General features: G+C 41.1%; 1 protein-coding gene across 10 annotated transcripts in view; it reads right to left on the bottom strand.

The window, feature by feature from the left end:
* The window catches only part of SGCD (sarcoglycan delta), a 1,323,040-nt gene that overhangs the window by 1,169,969 nt on the left and 138,809 nt on the right, over window positions 1-14,262 (bottom strand). For all 10 annotated transcript variants that reach the window (XM_039836682.1, XM_039836683.1, XM_039836688.1 and 7 more), the window contains 2 exons: window positions 13,004-13,161; window positions 12,160-12,335 (listed from right to left, as the gene is read on the bottom strand). The gene's annotated coding sequence lies outside the window, so the exon portion shown is untranslated. The remainder of the gene's footprint in view (window positions 1-12,159; window positions 12,336-13,003; window positions 13,162-14,262) is intronic.

The raw sequence follows: 14,262 nt of genomic DNA, 5'->3' as shown, positions 1-14,262 counted from the left end.
CAATGAGAACACACTTCCCAGAGTTAGCAAGTAAGAGAGACTTGTTTGGGGTGCTGTTTTGGCTAGAAAACCTCCGCTGGCACCCCCAGCCCGCCTGATGAGGCTCCACGTATGTGCTCCCATCAAACCCTCAAGAACACCATTTACATGCTGAGTTATAATTGCTTTTTAACATATCTGTCCCTCGCACTAGACCATGAGCTGTTCAGGTTCAGGGTCTACATCATTTTATCCTCAGCCACTCATTCAGTATGTGACAAACCGAAGATGCTTAATAACCATCCCCAGCACCATAGGCAGTGCTCATCAAGTTCACTCTGGGTGCTTGTGACCTTTGTACAATGTTGAATGTTGCTGCCTTTTACTGTTATATATCATTTGGTGTCTGATCTAGGCAGACGTTGGAAGTATTGTAGTTGTGTTACCTGAGGCAAGTTACTTCATCTCCTGGAACCTGTTTTGTTATCCATGAACAGAGATATCACCTACCTTGCCAGAGTGAAGTAAGGAGTAAATGAGAGCATGTATGCAACACGCCTTACGCATGGCAGCCCCTAGATAAATGGTAACCGTTATTGTCTTTTTTTTTTTTTTTTTTACCTTCCACATCTACAAGGTGAGACCTTCTATAGGAGGTATTCTCTCTTACTCCCCCTGTACCGACCACATGCTCACCACGGTACCTTGTGCACACTGAGTGTTCAATAAATGAGAAGAAATGTATTCTTCGCTGCTGTCGGACATGAGGTGGAATCCAGGCTTGAGCTGATCGTTTAGCTAAATGTTCGCAGGCAAGTTACCTCACCTCTGAGTCTCAATTTCTTATCTGTAAAATGGGTACATTAATGCTTACCTCATGGAGTCAGGGTAAAGATACATTTAAAGTATGCGAAGCCTGAGCGCAGTGTCACTAAATGGTGGCACTTGTTAATACCGATAACAAACCAGAAAACCTTCTGCACAGTGGGGCTTTGAGGCATGAACACAGCTCATCTTGTTTTTACTACTTCCCTTGGGAGGAGAGAGAGGTGGCATGCAGCATGATAAGATGCATTCTGCTAAGAACTACAAAGTTGTACGAAAGGTAAGCTAAATGCAGCACAGCTTTCAGGGGCCGTGATCAACGCCAGGTGTGAGAAGAATGATTTGTCTGAGTAACTGTGTCACTTTGCTGTAAGCAGACCAGGAGGACGGCCTCCAGCAGACAGCACTGGAAGGTCACACGACTGCCCAGAAACCCGGGTATTATACTTCCCGTATTAGGGATACAGAAACTGTGGGTGACGGACTTGACCGGGAAAACTAAAAAGTGATAGAAGTGAACTTCAGACCTAGCACTCTGGACAATTAGACTGATGATCTTTCCACTACTAACAGATGACTCTTCTCAAAGTTAAAAATATGATGTCCCACATACAAATATAAAATGAACATATGCCAAAGATTAATTCATTAATGATGAAACCAGAGAGATGATGACACTGGTTCAAAGGGCATTTGAGGAAAAGAGATTTGTATAGACAGGAAAGATGTACCAAAATAAGTTTGCTACATTTGCTAGGTTTGAGTCTGAAGGGGCAATAAAACTGTAACATTTGAAGTAATCACCGGTGGGCAGAAATTGTTTGAATCTCTACTGAACAAAGATCCATAAATTTTTGTGCAATTTCATAGGATCTGGTTCCTAATAAACGATAAATAACAAGACAAACAAAGGTGCATGCTGTAGAATTGAATAATCTTTAAACAATATAACATTGAAGAGGCATGCCGTCATCTTTTTTCAAGTTCGAATAATCTTTTGAACATACTAAGTTCACTTACTTTTTTGAAGGCATTGTGTTAGCACTTTATGTACATTCCTTCATGTGACCCTAACCACAGCCCTAAAAGATAGTGCATTTTCATAGATTAGAAACGTGAGGCACAAACGGGTTAAGTAATTTGCCCTACGTCAAACAGCCAGTAAGTAAGGGTTCATGGATCTGAACCCCTGCTGAAGTCCCCCATCCTTAACTAAAATGCCATTCTGCCTTACCAAAATAAGTAACATAACAGTCAGTTGTGACAGCAGAGACTATATCTCACCATTGTTGAATCTCCAGCACCTAGCTCAGACAGATGGGCAATCAATAAGTGTTTGTATATTTGGCCTTTCGAATAGAGAGCTAAGACTAAAGAAAGCTATGACCCAGACCATGAATTATTAAGTGCCAGTATGTGCTAGAACTCAAAAATTAAGTTGAGCTACCGAGAAGCATAGAACTACTAAGTGAACGTAAGAGACAGGGCCCTGCCCTCACAGAGCTTATAGTCCAATGGGGAAAGGAAGACTGAAAAAAAAAAAGGCTGAGAACAAAACACGATGCACACTGTGATTGGGAGAGCACAGGCTGTCATGAAGGACCCTGACTCGTGTGCTGTAGGTGGTCCAGGGGTCAGGGACAATGACTCTTAGCTGCCTGTGACTATTTGGCCCTTAGACACTATCTTTCCATTTCAGAACAAAATCAAAGATTAGCCTAGTCCAGCCTTATCATTGTTCTCGTAAACATATTGAGGGGTTGGGATGATTGGGAAGAGGATGATGGCAGAGGTGTCAGTCTAGTGGACTTGTACTTTCTTATCAAGATAGCCGACAGTACTGTGCCATGGTGGATGTTTAAATGATACTTGACAAATTCATCCATTTGAATAGTCAAATTAATTATGACTATTTTTGCAAAGATTAGATATGACCAATAAAATAACATATTAGATTAAAACCTACATATTGGAAAACTTCATCTTGAAGCTGAAGGAAGTGTAAGTCGTTGCTGGAAGTATCACTTGTTCCAATGAAATACCCCCCCGCTGCTCCTGACGTGTGTAAAACTACCGAGAAAGTATCTCTGAACAAGGGGGAAAAAAAGGTATTTCTCCAGAAAGGATAAGAGAGCCATGCTTTTAAGAGTTCTGACTCATATCTCCTCCTGAGAGGGGAGCCTCTTGCCAGCTATGAAGAAGAGAATTGGACCCATAGAAGTCAGTGAGCCTGGCAGGGAAGAAACCAATGACATATTTTATTCAATTAAAGCTACTCTCTGTTTGCATGTCTTTATGAGCTTTAGCTAATGTAGCAAAGGCCAACAGACGTGGAGCTCAGGAGTTAGCCGTATAGGTGGATGCTTCCTACAACCAATTAACAGCAAGCCCAGACTCACCTTCACTCTTTCCCAGAATTCACAATTCTATGCCCACCTCCAAGCCAGAGGATCCCAAGCTGTCTTATCCAACTGGGCATCCCAAGAGCCTAACAGTGCCTGGAGCACCGAAGAGATGCCAGAAATGCTTATCCTCTTTAGGTGTGCACCCTCTGTGCCAGATTAGGGCTCTCGTGACCTGGAAGTCCCTGTGATAGCAGCTAGGCAGAAAGGAGCTGCACGTCACGTTTCTCAACTTAAAGAAGAGTTTCGGTTACCTCGCCATGACAGAAAGTCAATGAGAAGCCATGTGATTTGTGGAACCTGGCTTTATCAAGCAGAGATGGATGGCCCAAGGTCAGGCCGGCCTCTGGGGTAAGGTGGCATTGGGCCAGTGAATTCTGGGAGGGAGGGCGAGGCGGACAAAGTATGGCAATTTTTTAATGCAGCTCTGAGCCCTTTCTGAAGGGAATTTACTTCTAAAGCTTTGATCTTGGGTCTTTGTAGCTGAGGTCTGCATCTTTCAATAGTGAGAACTCGAAGCTGGCTCCTAAGAGGAGGTGGGATATGATTTTGAGTCTTTTTTTTTTTTAATTCTTGAGGTTTAAGCTACATACATCTATTTCTCCAAGTGTGCTCATGCAATACTGACTGAAATAGCAAAAGTGTGAGGAGATTTGTAAAACCCAATGGGTTTTTATTTCCAGATCAAAACTGGAGCTTTCTAAATGATTTATCTATCACTTCAGAATAGTATATCTACCATGTGTGTGGTGACGGGAGAGGGTTTCCAGGTTCTAGAATTTTATGTAAGTTAAATACCAAAACACATCGGGGCCAGAGATTGACACTTGTTTTTGTAATGGAGCTTTACTGAAACACAGCCTTGCTCCATCCTTTCTGTGCTTTTTATAGCTGCTTTTATACTACGATGGCAGAACTAAGCAGTGTGACAAAGAGAGTGGGATCCACAAAACCTAAAATATTCACTACCTGAGCTTTCTACAGAAAAACGTCGCTGACCCCCATCTAGGCTTCCCACACATTTTGTGTTCTTTCCAGGCGAACAGCAAAGGGAATTTCCGAGGCAGACTCTACTAGAGAAACGTGAACAGAACTTCTCTGCCTGTGACAAGAAAGTAGCATCAGAATCATAACAAGGATTATCTTGTAGCTATTCCACCAATGCATTTTTATTTTCCACTCACACTCTATTGCAGCCTCTGAGTTTTTTGCCCCAAGGCAGGAAAAATATTTACCAGTCATCGACAAGACAACAGGCATGGACACCAGGCTGTTTAAAGAAGGGATTTTCTGTTGTGTATTGGTTTGATATGATTTCAAACGCACTTGTTTATAACAACAACAACAAAAACGTTGTTTTTAAGAGTCAAGTTGTTCTAATATAAGAGTGAAGGAAGATACGTCAGGATGTCATCATCTCAACCTGTTGTCAGTGACCACTCAGCAGTTCAGCTGCTGAGGGGCACCGCTGAGGGCTTATCAATACAACATCTGAAGAAGCAACTAGGGCAAGGGAACACTTAGACTATAACTACCGAGAGTTTGCGAGGAACATTCAGAGTTTGGGTCTGGCGAAGGCAACTCTTTGCTGACCTAAATAGCCTCTGAATACCTTTGGGCATTAGCTCCTGGCACAGTAAAGTCTACAGTCCTGCTGCTGGCCATGGGGAGAGACTGCAGAAGCCCTCTGAAGGGGATCAGCTTGCCCGGCCCATCAACACCAGCACCGTCCTTCCCAGCAATGTGCTTGCAACAAGGGACTTGCTTTTTTGTTGTTTTGTTTTGTTTGCACTGGCAGCTGGAAGTCGGCTCTCTCAGTTGGCTAAGCCACCTCTCCCAAGTACCCACTAATAAAAGAGACACAGAAAACAGTTTAGTGGTTACCAGAGGGCTTACCAGAGGTAGAAAAGGGTAAAGGGGGTCAAATATATGGAGACAGGAGATTTGACTTTGTGTGGAGAACGCACAATGCAGTACACAGATGATGTATTATAGAACCGTACACTTGAAACCTACATAATTTTATTAACCAATGTCACCCCGATAAATTTAATTTTTTAAAAAAGGGGAAAATAGAAACACCACAAACTAAATTTTGACTTTATGCCTTTCATCACCCCCTGCCTGGAAGAATAGTGTAATAATTAATCTATCATTGCCTTGCAGTATGTTTTTTTTTTATTGTTATTGGCTTATTAAGAGACGTTATACTGTATGCTACTGGATTGTGAAATTATTATAATTCTCACAGTGAACCTGTGTTAAATAAAATACCAGCAAAACAATCTCAGTCCCTGAGAATTTTGCCACCTGAAACAAAACAGATCCATACCCTATACCAGTGGCCGGTTATACCCCAAATAAACCACATTTTTCTACAAAGAAAAGACTTTGCAGTCCTGGCTAAAAGGGAACTATATTGAAACCACTTTGCCAGTCACTTTTTGGTCTGGTCAACACTGGCTCCTTACACCGCCACTGCCTCAGTTTCCATAACTACAGGCTCAATGTTGATCTTCTGGCCTCTGCTTAATTACTCCCATGGCCAGAAGTCACATGTGGATGCAATACACAAAGGGTAATGGAGGAAGTGGTGTTAAAAATCAAAATTTATAAACACAAAAAAATGGTGAAACCTACGTATCAGTCAATAAACTCATGGCTAGCTCATTGTTCTTTCTTTGATTATTGGTTCATTTATTCTTTGAACAGATATTTAATAAGCACCTAAAACATGTTAAGCACTGACCTAAATTCTGAGGAGACAAAATTAAGACAGCAGACAATAGCTCTACCCCCCTGGGCCTTATGCTGTAATATGAGGACAAATAAGTAAATGAGTAAAATCTACAAATTGTGGCCATTGCTATGAAGGAAACCAGCAGGGAGAAACTACAGAGGGTAGCAAGGAACCTACTAGAATTCTCATCGCCTAGCACACTGCTTGGTACATAGAACGTGCGCCATTTTTATTTTAAATGATTGAATGTGAAACCAAATATTTAAAATGTTGTACTTGCTGTCATTTCTTTGTGGGCGGCCCAAGGTAGCTTGGAGTTGTAGATGGGATTAAAAGGGAGAGAGGAAAGGCTCAGAGGGCACTCTTTGCCTCCAAGGAAATTGTGATGGACAAAATAACAATGTCTCCTCCAAGAAAATTTACAATGGCAATGCATGTACTTTACGAAGATCTGTCTTGGCAAGCTTATATGGAAATCAGAACTGAGCTCAGTGGTTAAGAGAACAAGATCTCAAGTTAGAGGGCCTGGGTCCAAGAACAGCCTGATACTCATTATGTAACTTTGAGTCAGGTCTTAAAGTGTCCAATCCTCAGTGCCTCATCTTTAAACTGGGTACGTAAACAGTACTGACTTCTCAGTAGTAGTACGATTCAGTGAATTGACATTATGAAAACCACTTAGCACTGAGTCCTGCATGTTGTGTGCATTTGATAAATGCTACGGTCCCTTAGCCTCTGTCTGCCTGTTTTCGTATCTGTGTAAAGACAGTAATCCCTACCTCACAGGAGTGTTGAGACTATTAAATGAATTAATTCACATAAAGCACCTATAACAGTTAAGTGCACAATAAATACTAGCTGGTATTATTATTAATCTGATTCACTTGCTGGTGACAGTGGATGTGAGCCCATCCCATTTTTAAAGCAGAAATAAGGAGTTTGAGTCCATAAATGTCCGAGTGAATCTATAAAGGAATCACATTAGCTGAGTCGGACTTACCTAAAATAATGGTCTGCTTGGAATCACTTCTTTGTCACTTGCGATGTGGAGGGTGAAGTGTGGGAATCCAGCATCACTCTATCTCGAAGTTTATATGCCTAGCATGCATTAATCACCACCTCTGAGTTTATTAACTTATTCAACTTACTTTCATTTTCTAGATCACATTCTCCTTTATGTTATTATGTAGTTACTACTATTTCCTCAGTTACTGCTAATAGAGGAGGACCAAGATTAGAGCAATCACAATGTCTTTCATCTCCTCACTCTGAAAGTCTGTTTCTGCACCAGACTGCAAGATGCATGAGGGCAGGAGGCATGCCTGTTTGGATCTCGCTGCGTCTCCAATGCCTAGGAGGTACCTTTGGGGTTTGGGCTGTGTATGTATCATAGGTGCGGAATTACAGGGATGCAGAGAAGCAGAAGAAATGGGTAGTGAGTAGCTAAGGGTCTTTGCCCACTGTGGGTCCTCCCACCCTCTAATAAGAAGGTGTATACATGACCCAGGCACAACCAATCTTGGTATATGGATGGGCACATAAGTTCGGCTAAGCTGACTGCAGTCCTCCCTCCAATTTTTCTGGCCAGACCTGGTAGCAGTTTCTTTTCCTCTCTGGTCACAAACTATGAAAGCCTGGGAAAGCATGAGAAAAGCCTTGCCTGGAACAAAAGAAAGATGATGTCACACAGAAGATGCTACGAGAAGTAAGAGTTCAGACAGGGCTCAATTCCCCGATCTAGTCACCAAGGCCATTTCTACACCTGCAATTTCCACAATTTATTTATGTCAAAGAAAAAACAGAGCTGGAAAGTAATTGGAAGTGATAAAAACAAATTTAACCAAGACCTATTGCAATGGGAAAAAGAGACCACAGTATAGAACTGGGCTTAATTCTGAATACAGTGGACGAATGTGAATTTATAACCAAGAATCAAAATTGGTGGGAGGGATGGTCAGTAGGCAGAAAATTACTAAAAGTAAAAATCAGGGGTAAGGGGGATTCTGGTTAAACCCATAACAGGATTCTTGCCAGAGACATGCTGGGGTGATCACACATCACCTGGGGGATAGTGGAAGATAAGGAATCCGATCAGCTGTCAAGGGTGGTCAGATATGGAGGATGGGGGACTCTTACTAAACTGACTTGGCAGGGTTCTTGCTAAAACTAGATTTTATAAAGTGCAGAGATGGGCTTGGGAGAAAATAAGTTCAAGAGCCTGACTTGAAGTATAATAAGTAAAATTCTTTGTTTGGTCAAGCAAAGAATCTTTGTACTTTACTTAAACCAATACACTCCCCTTTTGTTTAAGCTAGTTCACATTCCCTCTCCTTCCTTATGTCCAAAAGTCTAAAAAGGCTCAAAGAAGGGATCATCAAGCCCGTTATCAACAATAAAAATGACAATATAGCTAACGCTTGTTGAGGGCTTACTCTGTGTCACATACTATATTAAATGTTTTTCTCCATCATTTCATTAAATACAACTCTGTGAGGTAGACCCTAATATTATCCCTTTTTTTTACAAGAGGAAATAAGCACAGAGATATCATTTGCCCAAGGTCACACAGCCTGAAGGTGGCTGAACTGAGATTCAAACCATATTTATCTTACATTGGGGCCTACCACAGGCATAAGCCAATGTCAATGCATCTTCGAGTGTGTTTCCTAGACTACCTGCATGAGGATTACTTGGAGTATTTATTTAAAATGCAGATTAGACTCTGCCCTCATTTACTGAATCAGAAATTTGGTGTGGGATTAAACAATAGTATAATAAATTGGTGGGAGATATGTGGGGAGAAACAAGACATAACATTTTCTTGGCAATACATCCTCACCATTATACGCACTATTCACAAGAATCAAGAAACCATTCCCCAGTTTCACCCTTCTCCTCCATACCCAAGTAGAGCCAATGACTTCAAAAAAAAACAAATCAAGGGTAAACAAGTTTAGCAACTTGGCTTACAGATTATAAATAAGTCTCCTCCTTCTCTATCTTCACTGTGTGGCTTAGAACTCCAAGGAGATAAGTGGTCTTTATGTAACTTCTTTGTGTTAACAAACAATTTCAGACAGATCCTCTGAAAGCACTTTGAGTTCCAAGAAGAATCAAGGTAGATAATAAAAAGAAGTTATTAAGTGTAGGTTCAATTCCGCCTTTGCCACTTTTTCTCTGAATTGCTTTGCTTTCTCTCATTCCGGAAAGACATTTTCATTTTATTCTCACATTTGAGTTTGTTTGGGTTTTTCCTCCCAGAAGTCATGCTTTCTTGCTGCTCCTCAATTGACTTGTGTTTTACTTATTATACTTCACCCCCCATTAAGTTTCTCCCTGGAAAGGTTTTATCTGTATGTTGCAGAATCACCTCTCTCCTGACCCGCCACTAAGAGATGATGGGCAGCTGCCCTCATTATTTCTCAGTTACTCTCCACCAGCAAAATCTGTACTTTCACAGGATGGGAGAGGGGTGAATAATGACAATGAATCTAAAGTTCAGTGCCTGCTCATGAGAAACAAGAGATCATGCCTGGGATGATAATTCTGTCCTAAATCTACTTATTTTTGTTGTTATTGTTGGTTAAGAGGTCCAGAATCCATTTTCTGCCATAGCTATGGCCCTTCAAGCCAACACAGAGGGGACAGAAACCCTTTGAATTCAAGAAATACTGGAATTTCTTGCAACTGAGCATATGGTTGCTCAAACCCATTAGGGGAACAATTTCACAAATTTTTCTAAGTCCCTATATTATAACATCTCCCCCTATTTCTGCCAAATCTCACTGCTGACACTCCCACCACCAGTCACCATGGCAACCCAGTTGAGGAAGGAGAAGACATTTTCTCATATGTAATATGTTTGGGGTCTTGCTCATCATTTATTTCATGATTAACATTCCCTCAGCCAGATTAACATAAGCCTCAGCCAGACTCGTGACTTACACCAACACCAAACACAAATAGCTAAAACGCAAATACTTAAAACCCTATGAAGCAAATTTAATATAATCTATATGGTATGCTACCCCCCAAGCCTCCAGACCATAGCAGACATCTTAAGTCAGAGTTGGAAACAATAGGAAACCCACTTTGCAAATATATGGCCCTTGAAAGCTGTTATGCTTTGAGGAAATGACATCAGGTATGAAACAGAGAACGGTGGGGTAGAAGGAACTGGAAAATTGTCTTCCTTTCTGTTTGACACCACTTCTGTCTGGATATTAAATCCAAACAGCCTTACCTGCAACTCATTTCCCTAACTTGGACTCCTAATGCAACAAATGGAGCAATAAACAATGTTTTATTGTTATTGTTTTAACTAGGAACAGTAAGTCAATAAAAATCACCTCGCCTCAACCAACACCATTTGGCCATGTTGCTGAAATGATTGGTTTACAACAGAGTTAATAAAGGAGGGATTTCTCACAGTGCTAATATATGAAAGGAAAACTCTGCTTCACCCTGGAACAGGTATGTGTGGTACTGCCTGCTAATGACCCAGAGTCTACTAATCCTCTTGGACCTGAGGACTATGTTCTCAGTATCAATGACACAAAACTGTCTCAACAGAGAATTTGCAGTCCATTTTGGATCCAGAGATTGACAAGTAGACTTTTACCTTACTTAGATAAAAGTTCTCTCAGGCTAGATCTAGCTTTCTTTTCTATTTGAGGAAACTAAAAGCACCTTTCCTAAGGAATGGGAGTCTCCTTTGCCTAGCAAGCAACCTTGCAGCTTTGTTTTGGACTATTTAAGTGGCCTTGGGTATGTTCTGTGATAGGTCCCACCTACCTCTTTGATTCTATTACACTGTACCAATACATAAGCATTATTTCTCATGGATTGCAATAACCATTTATCCATCCATCTACATAGTTATTATTCCATTCATCCAACAAACACTGCAGTACTTACCAACCTTTTGAACATCAGAGCACACTTTGACAATTTTAGTCCACACTGGGATAAACAGAGGAAGCTGCTAGAAGTGGGAGGAGACTGCCCCGAGACCCTGACCATCTCTGTGCCCCCCAGACATCCCAAAGGGCTGGTCAATCGGTAACTCAGCAAACCCTCAGAACACACATTTGTGCCAAGGCATCTAGGTGGGCATGAAGAGGGGCAGATTCTGAGCTACTGTGTTTGAACCAAGAACTGGGCTAAACCATGAACATACAATTAACAAGCATGGTCCTGGCCCTCATGGAGCCTACAGCCTCATGAGAGCAAACCATGAACAAATTATTTCAACAGTAACAAGCGCTGTGAAAGGGAAGCTATGGGGCTGGCTCGAGCACATAACAGGAATCGCATCTAACCTGGGAAGCCTGTTAATCAGAGCTCAGTGAACTGGGGAAGTGATCTAAAGAACGAAATCAGGATTTAACACTGTGAGAAAATAAAATGTACGTTTAGAGAGGTGACACCAGAAAGGATTAGCTGTGCTGGTCCGTTCTCCTTCTTTTTGAGATTGCCATGATATATGACTCCTCACTCCTTCGAGATCATCGACTGGACCATTGTTGCACATATAAGAGACTTCCCAACTATAAAATAATTCCCCAAGAATTTTACATTTTCCTTCACATTTGCGTATCATTTGCATGTTATCTGCTACAGGAAACATCACCCCCTCGTTCGAAAGCTGCAGCATATTGAGAAGTGGAATAATGATGCTTGTTAAGTGCTTAATACGTGCCAGCCGCGCTGAGCACGTTTCCATGAACTGTAATTTTTGATTCCGCACAACAACTCTATGAAGTAGATACTCTGTGTTTCCCCATTTACAGATGGAGAAACTGAAATTAAAACAGAAAGTTAGGTACCCAAGGTTGGCAGTGACAGAGCTCAAGTAGAAAGCAGGCAGCAGGAAGCCAGAGCCCCCGCTCAGAACATTTGGTGATATTATCTCCACTGTGGTAAGACTGGAAAAACGCAAGACCACAAGAAAGAGTTTACAGCCATCATGAACATTCATTTTCCAGCAATGATACTCACTCACTGAATACTCGTGACTGCAAATACTTGCTTTTCTAGATCCAAAACTAGAGTTCCTCATTGGTACTACTGCTGGCGGGTTTTTTACATGGAACCCTCACATTTGAAAGGTAAACCGACATTTGATTTCTACAGGCAGAAAGTGTCCAATCGACCCAGAAATGCACGGAACAGTGTACGAAATCAGGTGGAACCTTAGAATCACAGACTTACCTTCTGGAAGTGACCTCAGAGAGCAGGGAGATCTTAGTATCACGGTTTTCCTGCAGTGTTAGCTCTGGCCTCTGAGACGGGAGCCTTGATAATGAAATTATTCACAGCTGTTCTCAGTCTTGCACGCGCTTCACAGGTGATAATAATAATGCTGGTCCAGGGCCACAATTTCAGATCTAGAACAAGCACTTCTTTTAAAAATGGAGAAACTGAGGCATAGCAGGATGAAGCAACTTGCCCAGGATCACATGCCAGTTTTTGACACAGTCAGAAGTCTTTCTTCAAGCATGTGGTGGCTCAATTATTTCTCCTCTTCTCTTTTTTTCCCCATCTAAAAGCTATATTTTTCTATATATTGTTTTTCCTTCATAATAACAGAAAACTTGTCCATCACAAAATAAATGTGTGGAGTTAGGAAGTGATTACATTGAAAAATAGAGTAGGGCTATGCTTCTACAATAAATTATCTTGAAATAATACCTAAATCCCCCTCAGTTTTTCACTCTTAAATTTAACAAGCCCTCTCATGCATGCATTCTACTTTGCCCGAGGTCAACACCAAGGAAGTTCATGTTTAGAGTCAGTCATCCTAATTTTCCATACAAACATTAAGACTCATGTTGCTTCTCTGGGTGTTTCTCACAGTCCACATGTCAGAGAAAACAAGAGCCCGTGCCCAGTTCTAGTTTTGCCTTGAGCTGTCAATCCCCTTTTCTGTTGGAGATGTTCTGTTTCTTTGTTTTTTTGTTTCTGTTTTTTCTACTTACAAAATGACCATAACCTCTAAGGCTCCTCTTTCGGCTCCAACTTTCTACAGAGCTGAGTATAAGTGGGAGCGACGTACCTGAACCAAAGGAAGCCTGGGCGATGGTGAATTCTGCTTAAATAGCGCTCCTATTACACACAACCGCTGGGAAACGAACAGTCCCAGGAGAATAATGTCTTGGTGATGGTGGTGAACAGAAGGCAGGAAGAGGATTAGGAAGCCTTTTGGGGCTGGATCTGAAAAGATGGGAACAAATGAGTCAGCGCATTCACAGCGACTCATGCTGTTTACCCTCCAGTGGACAAATAGGTCCATGACACACGTGAGGATTTTCTCAGACCACTTTCACTTACAATAGTTTCTCATTTATGCTTGGCAAAAAGACCAGAGAGACAAAGGAGGCTTCAGCATTTTTACAACTAGAAAAGATGCTGTGAAGGGACATAGAGTATTGCTCATTAAAGGAAAGATCACTCCCTGCATAGCAGTCAAATATATGCCAACCGGAAATATTGTGAAGCCCAATTTGCCCCCTTTTAGGTAAAAGGATAAAACTGTCAAAAGCCTACAGTGCTATCATTTTGGAATCAACATCTGTCAAAGAGAAAAGGAAACTATATTAGGTGCATAATCTGTCTGAGACTCAAGGTCAGAAGCGAGCGGACCCTTCTTATTTTATTCATTTTTCCACAGGTACGTAAAGATTACATCTAGCAGATGGAGGCTTTTCACATAAAATAAGCTCCTGTGGCTGTATTTACTAGCAACAACAAGATGCATAGCTACAGATGGCCAACTGTATCTTAATCTTAAGGGAGAGGGCAAAGAAAGTTTTCAACTTTAGTTTTTGGATTTTCTAAATAACCTTTATTATTGTTATTATTACTCTCAAAGGGTATTTTTGATGAATATTTGACTCTGGGTTGACAGTCACTTTCTTTCAGAACTTTAAGGATGTTCTATGGTTTCTGATCAGAAGTCTGATGTTAATCAGATTGACATTAGTACCTATATGGTTGATTGACATTAGTACCTATATGGTTGATTTACATTATTATTTTAAAGCGCAAACACCATTAATAACTCTCATACCCCATTGTTTGTTGTCTAAGATCTTACATATCAAATAAAGGTTTCTGCTAAAATGATAATACTGGGTGTCAACATACACATATCAGGAGCCCTTCAAAAACAAAAAGTTGACTGTGTTTGCAAATTAGCACCTGAGCACCTATTCCTGTTAAGAGTTCAATTTGCATTCATGTATTGTCCTTTGCTCTAAGTGATGTATTCACGCAGAAATGGAGCAGTTCCTGGTATTATGGGAGATGAAAAGC

Source organism: Pteropus medius, unplaced genomic scaffold, assembly GCF_902729225.1.
Source record: "Pteropus medius unplaced genomic scaffold, Ma_sr-lr_union100, whole genome shotgun sequence".
Classification (NCBI taxonomy): Eukaryota; Metazoa; Chordata; class Mammalia; order Chiroptera; family Pteropodidae; genus Pteropus; species Pteropus medius.
The sequence above is the reverse complement of the archived record's forward strand: the minus strand, read 5'-3'. Positions and strand labels throughout refer to the sequence as shown.